This window comes from Macaca mulatta, chromosome 3 (assembly GCF_049350105.2).
Source record: "Macaca mulatta isolate MMU2019108-1 chromosome 3, T2T-MMU8v2.0, whole genome shotgun sequence".
NCBI lineage: Eukaryota > Metazoa > Chordata > Mammalia > Primates > Cercopithecidae > Macaca > Macaca mulatta.
In genome coordinates, this window is record NC_133408.1 from 5895691 (window position 1) to 5909333 (window position 13643).

The following is a 13643-nucleotide window of genomic DNA, read 5'->3' on the forward strand; positions in this document are numbered from 1 at the left end:
AACTATATGGTAGGCCACAAAACAAGTCTCAGTAAATGTAAGAAAATTGAAATTATATCATGCACTCTCTCAGACCACAGTGGAAATAAAATTGGAAATCAACTCCCACAGGAACCCTCGAAACCATGCAAATACATGCAAATTAAATAACCTGCTCCTGAATGATCACTGGGTCAACAATGATATGAAGATAGAAATCCAAAAATTTTTTGAACTGAACAATAATAGTGACACAACCTGTCAAAACCTCTGGGACACAGCAAAAGTGATGTTGAGAGGAAAGTTCATAGCATTAAATGCCAACATAAAAAAGTCTGAAAGAGCGTAAATAGATACTCTAAAGTCACACCTCATGGAACTGGAGAAACAAGAACAATACAAACCCAAACCCTTGCAGAAGAAAATAAATAATGAAGATCAGAGAAGAATGAAATGAAATTGAAACAGGAAAAAAATACAAAAGATAAATGAAACAAAAAGCTTGTTCTTTGAAAAGATAAATAAAATTGATAGACCATTAGAGAGATTAACCAAGAGGAGAGAAGATCCAAATAAGATCAATTAGAAATGAAATGGGAGGTATTACAACTGATACCACAGAAATACAAAAGATCATTCAAGGCTACTATGAACACCTTTATGTGCACAAACCAGAAAACCTAGAGGAGGTGGATATATTCCTGGAAATATACAACTCTCCTAGATTAAACCAGGATGGTGAACAGACTGATAAGAAGCAGCAAGATTGAAATGGTAATTTAAAAGTTGCCAACAAATAAAAGTCTCGGACCAGACAGATTCACAGCTGAATTCTATCAGACATTCAAAGAAGAATTGATACCAATCCTATTGACACTATTACAGAAGATAGAGAAGGAGGGAATCCTCCTTAAATCATTCTGTGGAGCCAGTATCACGCTAATACGAAAACCAGGAAAGGACATAATAAAAAAAGAAAACTACAGACCAATATCCCTGATGAACATAGATGTAAAAATTCTCAACAAAATACTAGCAAACCGATATCTAACAGCATATCAAAAAGATAAGCCACCATGACCAAGTGGGTTTCATACCAGGGATGCAGGGATGGTTTAACATACATAAGTCAATAAACATGATACACCACATAAACAGAATTAAAAACAAAAAAATCACATGATCATCTCAATAGATGCAGAAAAAGCATTTGACAAAATCCAGCATCCCTTGATGATTAAAACCCTCAGCAAAATCCGACATAGAAGGAATATACCTTAAGGTACGATAAATCCACAGCCAACATTATACTGAATGGACAAAAGCTGAAAGCATTCAAGGATGGTCATTTTCACCATTTCTATACAACATAGTACTGGAAGTCCTAGTCAGAGCAATCAGTGGTATGTGGTGTGTGTGTGGTATGTGGTGTGTGGTGTATGTGTGTGTGTGGTGTGTGGCATGTGTGTGGCATGTGTGGTGTGTGTTTGGTGTGGGGTGTGTGTATATGTGTGTGGAGGGTGTATGTGTATGGTATGTGGTGTGTGTGTATATGTGTGGTGTGTGTGATATGTGTGTGTTGTATGTATCAAACTCTGCCTAAAACATGCCCCTGGTGAACACCACACACCATGTGATGTGAATGGGTTAAAAGCCTGAAGCTAAACCAAGTGCCTGAAAGATTTTAGCCTCACCAGGTATCTGTTTGCATTTCAATAACAAAAAGGACCCTTTTCTTCAAAGACAAAAGTATGTCCGCATTTCAAATAGTAAAAAATATCTCAATGAAAAAAACTCTGCGTGCCTGCTGCATGCAGGCACTGTGCCTCTAGCCAGAGATACAAAATTAACACTTTGGCACTGACCTCCTCGGAATGGACAACCTGGCAGGGCTGAGTTAGATCTGGGGGCGAAACACAGCCAGTCTGGTTCTGTGTCGTTAGAGTTGCAAACCCCAGTCTCTGCCCTGCCTCCTGCCCCACAGCAGGACCATGAGAATAGCCAAGGCTGTCCAGGCGAGCACTGGCCCTGTGTCCTGCTGTTCCATCGGCTGGAATGCAGCAGAGGGGCCGGCCCGAGGCTGAGTGCTGGCAGAGGGAGGGCGACAGACAGAATCGCCAGTCATTTCTCTGGGGTCCTGCTGAGCAGGGTCATGGGCATTGGGCAGCCATCCTCAGAAGCCCCGGGCCCTCTCCACCTGGGCCTGGCACTCTTTCTAGAGTACATGCTGGCACCTGAGGTGGACCAACAGACCCGAGTGCAGGACTAATTCACCTGGAATGTCAATATTTGGGTTCAGGGTGACTGAGTTCATACAAATATACCAGATATACTTGGTGTGCATTCTTGTAAAACAGGAAGAAAAATAAAACACTTCTCTGATCAAAATAGTGTTCTGTGTATGCGGAAGTCCTCCCCACAACCCCAGTGATACAAGGTCGTGTTATCAGAGTCAGAAAAAGTTTTCCAGTGGAGTGTCTCTTCCTCCTCGTTCCAACTCCAACTAATGGCCATCATGCCACCCTGAGCTGGGAGTAGAGAAGTTTAGACCTGGAAGACAGCCTAATGTTTGGTAAAAACAAAAGAACATCAAACAAACAAACAACAGCTGGGGTCCAGAGAAGCCGAGATTCTGCCTCCATGGTGCCCAACTCATCAGCAAACCCCACAGAACTCCATGATCATGTCACATTCATGATCAGGAATGCGGCCACAAGCGGAGGCTCTGGGGACAAGTGAAAACTCCCAAAGTAGCTCTGGTCTGGAGGCCCCATTAGTAGTGGCCTCGTGGGTCCTTATCAGCAATAATACCAGTGACAGCCAAAAAATCCTCCTGACTTTAACCCAGGTCTATTTCCACTGCATTCCAAAGCCTCCAGTATAAACTTTTGTACAGTCTCCGAGCATTCACCTGCAGATAACACAAACCCCGACTGGCCTGTGTTCATGTCATAAAGAGTCACATGGCCTCACAGGGTTGGGGCAGTGGTCCAGCCATGCCATCAGGGAACAATCGTTCTTTCGCTCTCTCTGTCTTGCTATCCTTGATGTTGGCCTTCATTCCCCAGGTCATTGCTTCACAATCGCAAAATAGCTGCTGCAGCTCCAGGCATTGCTTCTGCGCTTCAAGGAGGAAGAAAGAATGGGAGAAGGGAGGTGGTACCTGTTTCAGGGAAGTAAAAGTTTTCACAGAAGCCCCAGCAGATCTCTGTGTATGTCTTACTTCTTGGAAGTATTGTGTGGCCACTACTAACTTCAAGCGAGTCTGAAAAGGTGAGTATTTTTAGCTGGGCATGTCACCTGCCTGGACACAATTGGGGTTCTGTTAGTTAGGACGTGAGGAAATGGGTATTGCATTGGCAACTAATAATGTCTGCCCCAGTGGGTGAGTGAGGACACTGGCATCTCTCTGCAGGAGTGAGATGTGAGTAAAAGTGCCCACCGTGGCGAGAGAGCTGGCACATGCCATCCAGCTGTGCTTGCTTTGTGTCTTGCAAAAATGATAAAGTCTTACAGCTAAGCTCTCCCACTTTTCAGGGAATGTTAATAAAATCTTGACCTCAGAGAATTGAGAATATCAAGTGAGGACATCTTTGCGCAGAGAGGTGGGCCCCCTGGTGTGGGAGGAGGGACTGCAGTCACCCAGCTCAGTGTGCCAAGCCTGCGTGGTCCTCCCAGAGGCCCTTGCCTGTGTGTTCTAGGTCCCACCTCGCTTCACCCCTGCCATGCCTGGCGCTTTCAGTTCAGGCTTGCTGGCTGTCTAACCCCGTCCATGAGAAAACCCAACCACCCTCAGGAGGTGTGGGTGGAGAGACAGATGGAGAAAGACAGAGAGGGAGAGAGAAAGACACACAGAGAGAAAGAGAGAGAGGGACAGAGAGGGAGGGAGCTTGCTTGCTTCTTTCTGGTGGCCGAGTGCTACCCCAGCCCCCTGGCCTCGGGCCTTCGCCACCCTGTTTCGTGACTGCCCACCCTGTCTCATCCAGCCCCTGCTCCAGGTCCCTTATAGACTCGTGGGCGTCATTTCCTGATGATTTCAAATGGCTCCCATGGAATTCCATGACAAGAGCCATCTACGTCCTTTCCCTGTGACTCCCTGGCTCCTGGTGGTCATTTGCCCCCACTGTGTCTTGGGGAGCAGCCGCCGCGTGTGTGGGGTGTAGGGAGGCTCCACTTGAGAACAGAAAGCCTGGCTGACTCTTCTTAGAGTGTGATGTGCTTTCATATAAAATAAGTCTAAAGAACAACGCAATGCTCACTTTTCAAAAGGGCCCTGAGTCCGGGGCGGCGGGCGGGGTGTGGAGGAAGCAGCCTTGCTTTCCTGGTTCCGGGGCAGACGTCACCCAGCCTGCATGTCCCTCCTGATTCATTCGGGAGGCCAAGTGCTTTTGGGCCTGCCTGCTCCATCCTTTCTGCACTTCGCAGGTGGCAGCCATGAGCTGTGTGTCTTATCTGCACCTGGGTGAGTCACTGGGCAGGGAGAATTATTCAGAAAGGAAGTGGATTAGGTCATTCATTGTCTGCCACAAAAGGGAGGGAGGAGAACTGTTAGAAACTAAGTCCTTTTGGCTCTTGGAAAAAACCTTTTGTGATCCTGAAGTTCAAGCTCTCACTCTACAAATAAACTGAGGCCTGGCTTTGGCAGGGCTGGCATCCCTGCCTCTCCTCTGACCTTGTCGGGGGGTCCGCCTTCCCTGCGCATCTCATACCTGCCGCGCTCGGCCCAGCCCCTCAGGTGGACATCCTGGCTGGCGGTGGCCCATCTTCTTCTCCACCCACATACCTCCTTCCTAAAAGAGGGGTCCTCTGGCGTCCCGTGGCCCACAGAGCCTGCTAGTGTGCTCTCAGGAAAATAAAAGAACCCCAGCACTTGTGGTGGCAACCCCACTGGTGCTGGGAGCAGTGGTTAGGATGAATTTCTGCAGGTGGTCAAAGCATGGACTGGTCCCTGCAGACAGCAGGAAGGGAAGCCTCAAAAGTCACCAACCTGGTGTGTTAGTCTGTTCTTTCATTGCTATAATAAAATACCTGAGGCTGGGTAATTTATAAGGAAAAGAGGTTTATTTGACTCATGGTGTTGTGGGCTGCACAGGAAGCAGGTGCCAGCATCTGCTTTGCTTCTGGGGAGGCCTCAGGGAGCCAACAATTATGGCAGAAGGTGAAGGGGGAGCAGGCATGGCACACGGTGAGAGTAGGAGCAAGAGAGGGAGGAGGTCCCAGACATTTTCTTCCTTTTCTCTCTCTCTCTCTCTCTCTCTCTCTCTCTCTCTCTCTCTCTCTCTCGTGTGTGTGTGTGTGTGTGTGTGTGTGTGTGTGTGTGGCAGGGTCTTGATCTATCGCCGAGGCTGGAGTCCAGTGGCACCATCTTGGTTCACTGAAACCTCTGCCTCCTAGGTTCAAGTGATTCTCCTGCCTCAGCCTCCTGAGTAGCTGGGACTACAGGAGTACGCCACCATGCCCGGTTAATCTTTGTATTTTTGGTAGAGACAGAGTTTCACCATGTTGGCCAGGCTGGTCTTGAACAACCGACCTCAAGTGATCTGCCTGCCTCGGCCTCCCGGTGTTAGGATTACAGGTGTGAGCCACGACGCCCAGCCCAGACTTTAAACAACCAGATCTCGTGTGATCTCGGAGCAAGGATTCACTCATTACCACAAGACGCACCAAGCATTCATGAGGGATTCGCCACCATGACCAGGACACCTCCGAGCAGGCCCACCTCCAACACTGGAGGGCGCATTTCAACATGAGATTTGGAGGCAACACATGTCCAAACCATATCATTTGGCCTCAGGCCAAGATTTCATGGTGGGGTTTGCTGGGTTTGCTGAGCCCAACTACCACAACCGCAGGAGGAATGATCCAGCCTCTTCTCCTGAGTCATGTCCTGGGGGAAAGGCAGCAACTGGGGGGCAGCTGCTCCTAGATCCCCAGAGACCCCACAGCCCAAGTGCCTCTGGCTTCCACCGCCCCTGCCCCAGAGAAGCCACCTGTGAACCGACCTGGCCTGCGACTGGCCTCTGTCCAGGATTCTGCAAAGGCTGCGAGTGCTGAACCTTGTTCTTGGCCCTGAGACGGTGACAGTAACTTGGAAAAACCAGGTACCTCCCTGCCACATGGGGCGCCCACTCCAGAGGGACTTGGGCTCCCCAGCTGGTGTGGCTCAACCAGAGACTTCATCTCAGCACAGAGGAGGAAGTCAGCCTGGGCACTTTTTTGAAGCACAAGTGACTCTACATGAAAGAGTGAACCAATTTTTTAAAGTTTTGAACACTACAGTGACATCAGAAGCTATAAAAACATATGTACCGTAAACCTTTTCTGTAAGGAAAGGCAATTGCACATAGTGCTTTGAACAGTGTCACAAGTGTGTTTGAGAGGTTGTGGGAAACAGCAGACTGTGGATTGCAGGGCCTTGCCTGCCACGGGGAGCTCATGGCACGTGCGCACCTGATCTCTGGAGCCTATCCTGCTCTGACTTTCTCTCACTCATCTACAAGCAAACTTAGCTGACACGATGTGAGTTAAAGGTAGGGATAATGGGCCCCAATGTCATGTATAGTCACTAGAAAACCCCGAGTGTAGCAGAGCTTTGCCCCACACCTGGAAATATCTATGTCTGCTCAGATGTCCTCGTCCTCAGCCCTGGCCCAGCATCTCTCGGAGGCCATGTCTGCTCCTCCAGTGCTCTCCTGGGCAGCACCAGAAGGCCAGGCACTCCTCAGACCCTGCGTTTCCATAATGGGGCTCCTTATCGCCCCCCAAATCTGTGCCTCTTCCATGTTCTCACAGTAAATTAAGGCATCATGCATCCCCTTGCTGAAGCTGAGGATCTCAGTGACAGCCTCGACCCCTTTCTGTCCCTCATGTCCACAGCTAAGCACCCTTTCCATCAGAAGGCTTCTTCCTGTGCACTCTCACATCAGTCCCCTCTCTGCATCCCTCCTGCCCTGCCAAATCCAAGCTTGTCCCCTCTTTCTAGACTATTATGATGGCCTTTCAATCACTTTCCTTTCGCCGGTCTTGATTTTTTTAATCGGTTTCTCTGCTGCAGTCTCTGAGGTCTTTACACAATACCCTCCAGCTTACGTACTCTGTGGCATCCAGGGCTTTTAGGATAATGTCAAAATTCAAAATTGGGACCTTCCTACTCCTTTCCTAATGCTCATCTTCACAAGATTTGATATTCAGGAAACACTGGCAGATGACCAAAAGTAAATAGGAAGAAAGGAAGAAGATCTGTATGTCTTTATACGTTCTCATAAAATAGAACAAGCTATTCCATAGCACACAGAAAAATACTTAAAATCCAAATTCTCTTCCTCCCTCTCAGTACTGGCTCGAAGACTCCCCAAAATCTCCCCTGTCCTTCCCCCAGCTGCTGGCTGTGCTGGCCTCTCTCTAAACCTCTTCATGGAGGCACCATGTCATGGACCCCAAAAGCTAAGCAAAGGGCAAGTCGTCAGCCAAAGTCCTCAGGAAAGAGACATGTTATTAATTCCTCTGTCTTCTTGTAGAAGTCTGAGCTCTCCACCTGCACTATGCTTCTTTGACTAGATTGGGCTTTGCTTTAGTATTAGTTCTAAAGACCCTTGAATTGAATGAGAATCCCGTATTTTTATATTTTCCCTTTTAGGGCCCTACACCTTATAGATTGTAAAATGAAACGCTATTGAAAACAGGAATCTTTCCTAGCTTTGTCTGACCGCACAATCAATCACAGCTGCTAAAGCTATTCTCCTGACATCACAGAAACAGACCGCCTCCTAATATGTCTGTTCACCACTTCAGAAGAGCATTTACTCTGGCAGCCAAGCCCTTTTATTGTACCCCACCCCAGATCTCACTTCCAACCTTTGACCCCCTTAAGCTTTGTACCTCATGAATTAGTGCTGCCAATGGCTAGGGGAGAAAAGCTGGGTTCATGGAGCAGGTATGGGTTTTCTGTGAGCAGAGAGGAGAGAGGTTAGGGAGAGGCATGGCCTGAGGCCGTCTCTTACCGTCAGATACATCCACTTCAAGCCCTCTCTTTCCCACTCCCCACATCTGGTAAAGGCTAGCTGTGCCATGCTAAAAGCCAAAGATCTCCTCATGATCCTATACAACCCACATCTAACAGCGGAGTTGTGCATGGGTGTGTTCACACATTACAAACCCTCTCTTAAAACTCTGAGCTGTGTCTCACCTGAATAGACACAACTGTTTATCCATCTAAGTGTTTTTCTTGTTATGAATAAGCCCCATTTCTTGTTTGAGGAAGTGCAGGTTATGGGCAATAACGTTGAATGAATGGCAAGGAATAAAACAAAAAACAAAATTGTTGTGGTGTGAGTCCTAATTAACACTTTGCACTTTGAGCTTATTAAAGTGGATGGTTATCGATTGTAAACTGAGGTGTAAATATTTAAAGTATAGAACATTTTTTAACTGAGACTTGGAGATATATATTAATGGAAAAAGGACATATGATAACTCGTCTTTATTCACCAGAGTTTTAAGTGATTTCCACCTCTAGTTATTTGGACTGAATAGGTAATTTTGATCAGTAATCCCAATGAAAACAACTCTAAAGCTGGATAAAATGTCTTTTAAAAGTGTTTAAAGGACTTGGAGCCATAACAAGGTTGTAAAACTGTCTGGATGAAGATCTAGGAATAGAAAGAAATATAGAGAAATGCAGCTGGCATCGGGTGCTGCCCGAGTCCTGGAGGTTTCTGCTCTTTCAGGAAGAGGAGTCTGGGAAGCTGAACAACACTTTTGACTGCCTCATGAGGCAGGAGGTCAAGTGCAGGAGTCCAAGTCCTGCCAAGATTAAGGCCTTCATAATGCCCTTAAACTGAGTTGGGAGCCCAACTCTTTTTACTGAGCAGTAAGGAGGAACAAAAGGTAAACCTGTTCTCACATATACTTGTCTCAGCTTCAAGTCACCTGAGAGGCCCTAAAAAATATCACCACTGAAATTGTATAAAGGTAATCCCAGATTAATGGTATCTCCAGGCACCTGGCTGAAATAAAAGAAATTCATCTCTGGAGAAAGCAACATCCTACCAGGCCTCAAATTATTTCTAAGCAATCTCTTAAATACTTGTTTGGCATTTTGTCAAAGATAGCCAGAAGCACAGGAGGTGTGACAATCTAACTTAGAACTAGCAGAAGGAACTGGTACACAAGCACCCTAAATAAAAGAATTATCAGACACAATCTCTAAAATAATTGTGTTTATGTGTTCAAGGATATGAAAAACAAGATTTAAGATATCGATAGAATACCAAACATATTCATTTGTGAAAATTACAGCAGCTTTGGGGAAAAAAAAGAAATTCTAGAACTGAAAAATACAGTAACAAATTAAAAACGCAAGGAGCATGTTTTATAACAGAATGGAAATAGCTGAAGAAAGAATGATTAAACTGGAAGATAGGCCACAAGAAGATAGCCAGATTGAAGCAAGAAGAGTCTAAAAATGAGAAAGACAAGAAAGAATATTAGACTTGGAAGACATGGTGAAAGGACTAGAGTTTCAAAAGGAGAGGCCGGGCGCGGTGGCTCAAGCCTGTAATCCCAGCACTTTGGGAGGCCAAGATGGGCGGATCACGAGGTCAGGAGATCGAGACCATCCTGGCTAACACGGTGAAACCCCGTCTCTACTAAAAAATACAAAAACCTAGCTGGGCGAGGTGGCGGGCGCCTGTAGTCCCAGCTACTCGGGAGGCTGAGGCAGGAGAATGGCGTAAACCCGGGAGGTGGAGCTTGCAGTGAGCCGAGATCGCGCCACTGCACTCCAGCCTGGGCGACAGAGTGAGATCCCGTCTCAAAAAAAAAAAAAAAAAAAAAAGAGTTTCAAAAGGAGAGAAGAAAGAAAATGGGCGGAAGCAATATTTGAGAAGATAGCAGCTGAGAAAACAATTTTTTTCTTTTCTTTATTGTATGGGGAGTTCAGAGTTTTTTCTGAGCTTAATTTTTAGGAAGATGAAGCACTTTTAAAGTGCTCATTAATCACTATCAAATAACTAGAGAATAAAAGTCTCTGTTTTAGATATAAGAAAACAGGACTTAAAGTAGTTCTAAACTTAAAGTAGTTCTAAACAGAGTTATATTAAAATATCACTTTTTAATTTGACTAATCAATTAATATTGGAAATAGGTTTATCTTAGGAAATATTCTATTAATATCTGTTTTGGTACTTTGAGAATATGGTGGAATGGTTTCTTAACCACTTGAAAATAGGGAAACTAAGATTGTCCCCTGACAGTTAAACCTTACAATACAGAACTAGCTGATCAGGGCAAACATATGCAAGCCTTTCTTAATTACACATAGTAGTGCCCAGGAAAGCCTCACTTGAAAACGACCTGAATGATGTCATGTCTTAGTCAATTAGGTGTGTAAATGAAGGGGCAATTTTATCAGCTAAGCAAGCAGAGGAGAAGGAGGGTCACAGAACCAAACATTGGCTCGGCCTATAAAAGCTTAGTCTAGGGGCAAGGACAATGAATATTACCATACTCCAAACAAGACTCTTACATCAAAAGATTCCATACATCTCATTTATCCAACTACTGCCTTGCTGTGATCCCAGATCCACCATTGCAATTCTCTGATGATGGTTTGGCTTCCTAGGCTGTCTCCATAAAGAAAAATGGTCTTTGGTGATAGTGTGCTTCACTATAAATTGTAAGTTAGTGTTACGGTTTATACATCCGTCTCTGTTACATTGATTAATGTGAGTCTACTGCTACAGATGCATTCACTCAAAAGCCAGGGGTCTGATTCCATAGAGCTGGGAGCCAAAATGTAGAACAGGTTATATTTGTCAAGGTAATGCCATTCTATGATTCCCTTAGATTTGTTTTTCATTATTTAAATTAAAGCCCTGGCACCATCATTGGCTATTTATTTCTTGTAAAAGTTAAAGCAAATTTGTTTGAGTTCTTTGTAGGTTCTGGATATTAGCCCTTTGTCAGATGAGTAGATTGCAAAAATTTTCTCCCATTCTGTGGGTTGCCTGTTCACTCTGATGGTAGTTTCTTTTGCTGTGGAGAAGCTCTTTAATTTAATGAGATCCCATTTGTCAATTTTGGCTTTTGCTGCCGTTGCTTTTGGTGTTTTAGACATGAAGTCTTTGCCCATGCCTATGTCCTGAATGGTACTACCTAGGTTTTCCTCTAGGATTTTTATGGTATTAGGTCTAACATTTAAGTCTCTAATCCATCTTGAATTAATTTTCGTATAAGGAGTAAGGAAAGGATCCAGTTTCAGCTTTCTACTTACGGCTAGCCAATTTTCCCAGCACCATTTATTAAATAGGGAATCCTTTCCCCATTTCTTGTTTCTCTCAGGTTTGTCAAAGATCAGATGGCTGTAGATGTGTGGTATTATTTCTGAGGACTCTGTTCTGTTCCATTGGTCTATATCTCTGTTTTGGTACCAGTACCATGCTGTTTTGGTTACTGTAGCCTTGTAGTATAGTTTGAAGTCAGGTAGCGTGATGCCTCCAGCTTTGTTCAGGGATTGCATTGGGAGTTATACCTGATGTAAATGATGAGTTGATGGGTGCAGCACACCAACAAGGCACAAGTATACATATGTAACAAACCTGCACATTATGCACATGTACCCTACAACTTAAAGTATAATAATAATAAATAAATTAAAAAAAAAAAGTTAAAGCAACATAATCATATATTTAAGAACTGTATCTACTATTAAAACATATTCTAAAACAGCTTATCCTTCTTTTACTCCCCCCCACCGACAATTCCAATACCCAAAGACAATTGATCACTCCTCATTTCTTCTGGAATTTACCATCATAACTTTTAAGTCCTGCAGACATTCTATTTATTTTTCAATTAATTTTGAATATGTTGAGGTCGGGCGCGGTGGCTCAAGCCTGTAATCCCAGCACTTTGGGAAGCCGAGATGGGCGGATCACGAGGTCAGGAGATCGAGACAATCCTGGCTAACACGTTGAAACCCCGTCTCTACTAAAAAAAAATGCAAAAACCTAGCCAGGCGAGGTGGCGGGCGCCTGTAGTTCCAGCTACTCGGGAGGCTGAGGCAGGAGAATGGCGTAAGCCCGGGAGGCGGAGCTTGCAGTGAACTGAGATCCGGCCGCCGCACTCCAGCCTGGGCAACAGAGCCAGATTCCCTCTCAAAAAAAAAAATTTTTTTTTGAATATGTTGATAAAAAATTAGAAACATGATGAGTCTTTACTTTCTTGGAAGTTTTCCTGTCTTTATTTATGATTGATTATTGAAATACTTCAACTATTGGATTCATATTTTCATATGTGCTTTCTTATTTTTAATGACTTTTTTATATCATGCTGTTTTGGTTTTAAGAATGCACAAATTCATGATAATTTTTTGACGATTTCCTCTATTCCCAAAATAATTTCTTTGTCCTTTACATGTTAAAATTCTTTTTATTTGTTTTGGTTTCACTGGCATATTATAGCCTTTCCCAGCTTTATGTTTGTGGTGGACAGACCCTTCAAATGGCCTCAGTAACCTGCCCCCATCCTGGAGTTCACGACCTTGTTCAATTCCTTCCCATTTAGTGTGGGAAGGATCTGTGACACGCATCTAACCAACTGACTACTATAAAAGTGGCCAGATGTCCATGATTACAATAATGTAAAATTTAACTCAGTTTTGTTGGACTCTCTCTGCTTTGCTGGTTTTGAGGAGGCAAGTGGTCATGTTGGATAATCCACATGGCAGGAACTAAGGGCACCTCTAGGAGTTGAGGTGGCTTCTGGGCAACAGGAAATTGAAGCCTTCAGTCCAACAACTGCAAAGAACTGAATCTTGCCAACAAGATGAGTGAGCTTGGAAGTGGATCTTTTCTCTGGTTAAAGCTCTATGCAAACTTAGCCAGCCAGACACCTGGATTAGAGCTTGGCTGAGACCCAGGCAGAGGACTCAGTGAAACATGCCTGTGCTGTGTTTATTATTTAAGCATTAAAAAGTTGATAAGAAACTGTGTTTCCTTTTTTTTAATTTTAATTTTAGGTTCAGGGGTACATGTGCAGGTTTCTTATATAGGTAAACTCATCACAGGGTTTATTGTACAGATTATTTAGTCATCCAGGTACAAAAGCCTAGTACTCAATAGCTATTCTTGCTAATCCTCTACCTTCTCCCACCCTCCACCCTCAGGTAGGTCCCAGTGTCTGTTATTCCCCTCTATGTGTCCCCATGTTCTCATCATTTATCTCCCACTTATAAGTGAGAATGTGCAGCATTTGGTTTTCTGTTCCTCCATTAATTTGTTAAGGATAATGGCCTCCATCCATGTTCCTGCAAAGGATACAATCTTGTTCTTTTTTATGGCTGCATAGTATTCCCTGGTGTATATGTACCACAGTTTCTTTATCCACTCTATCACTGATGGACATTTAGGTTGATTCCCTATCTTTGCTATTGTGAGTAGTGTTGCAATAGCCATACCTGTGCATGTATGTTTGTGGTAGAATGATTTATATTCTTTTGAGTATATACCCAGTAGTGGGATTGCTGGGTCAAATGGACAGAAACTTTGTTACTAAAATTTAAAAGGAGTAGCCACACAAAATATTGGCAAGGATGTGGAGCCACTGCAGCTCTCAGGCATTGTTCACGGTACAGCCACTCTAGAAGACAGTTTCACAATTCCTTA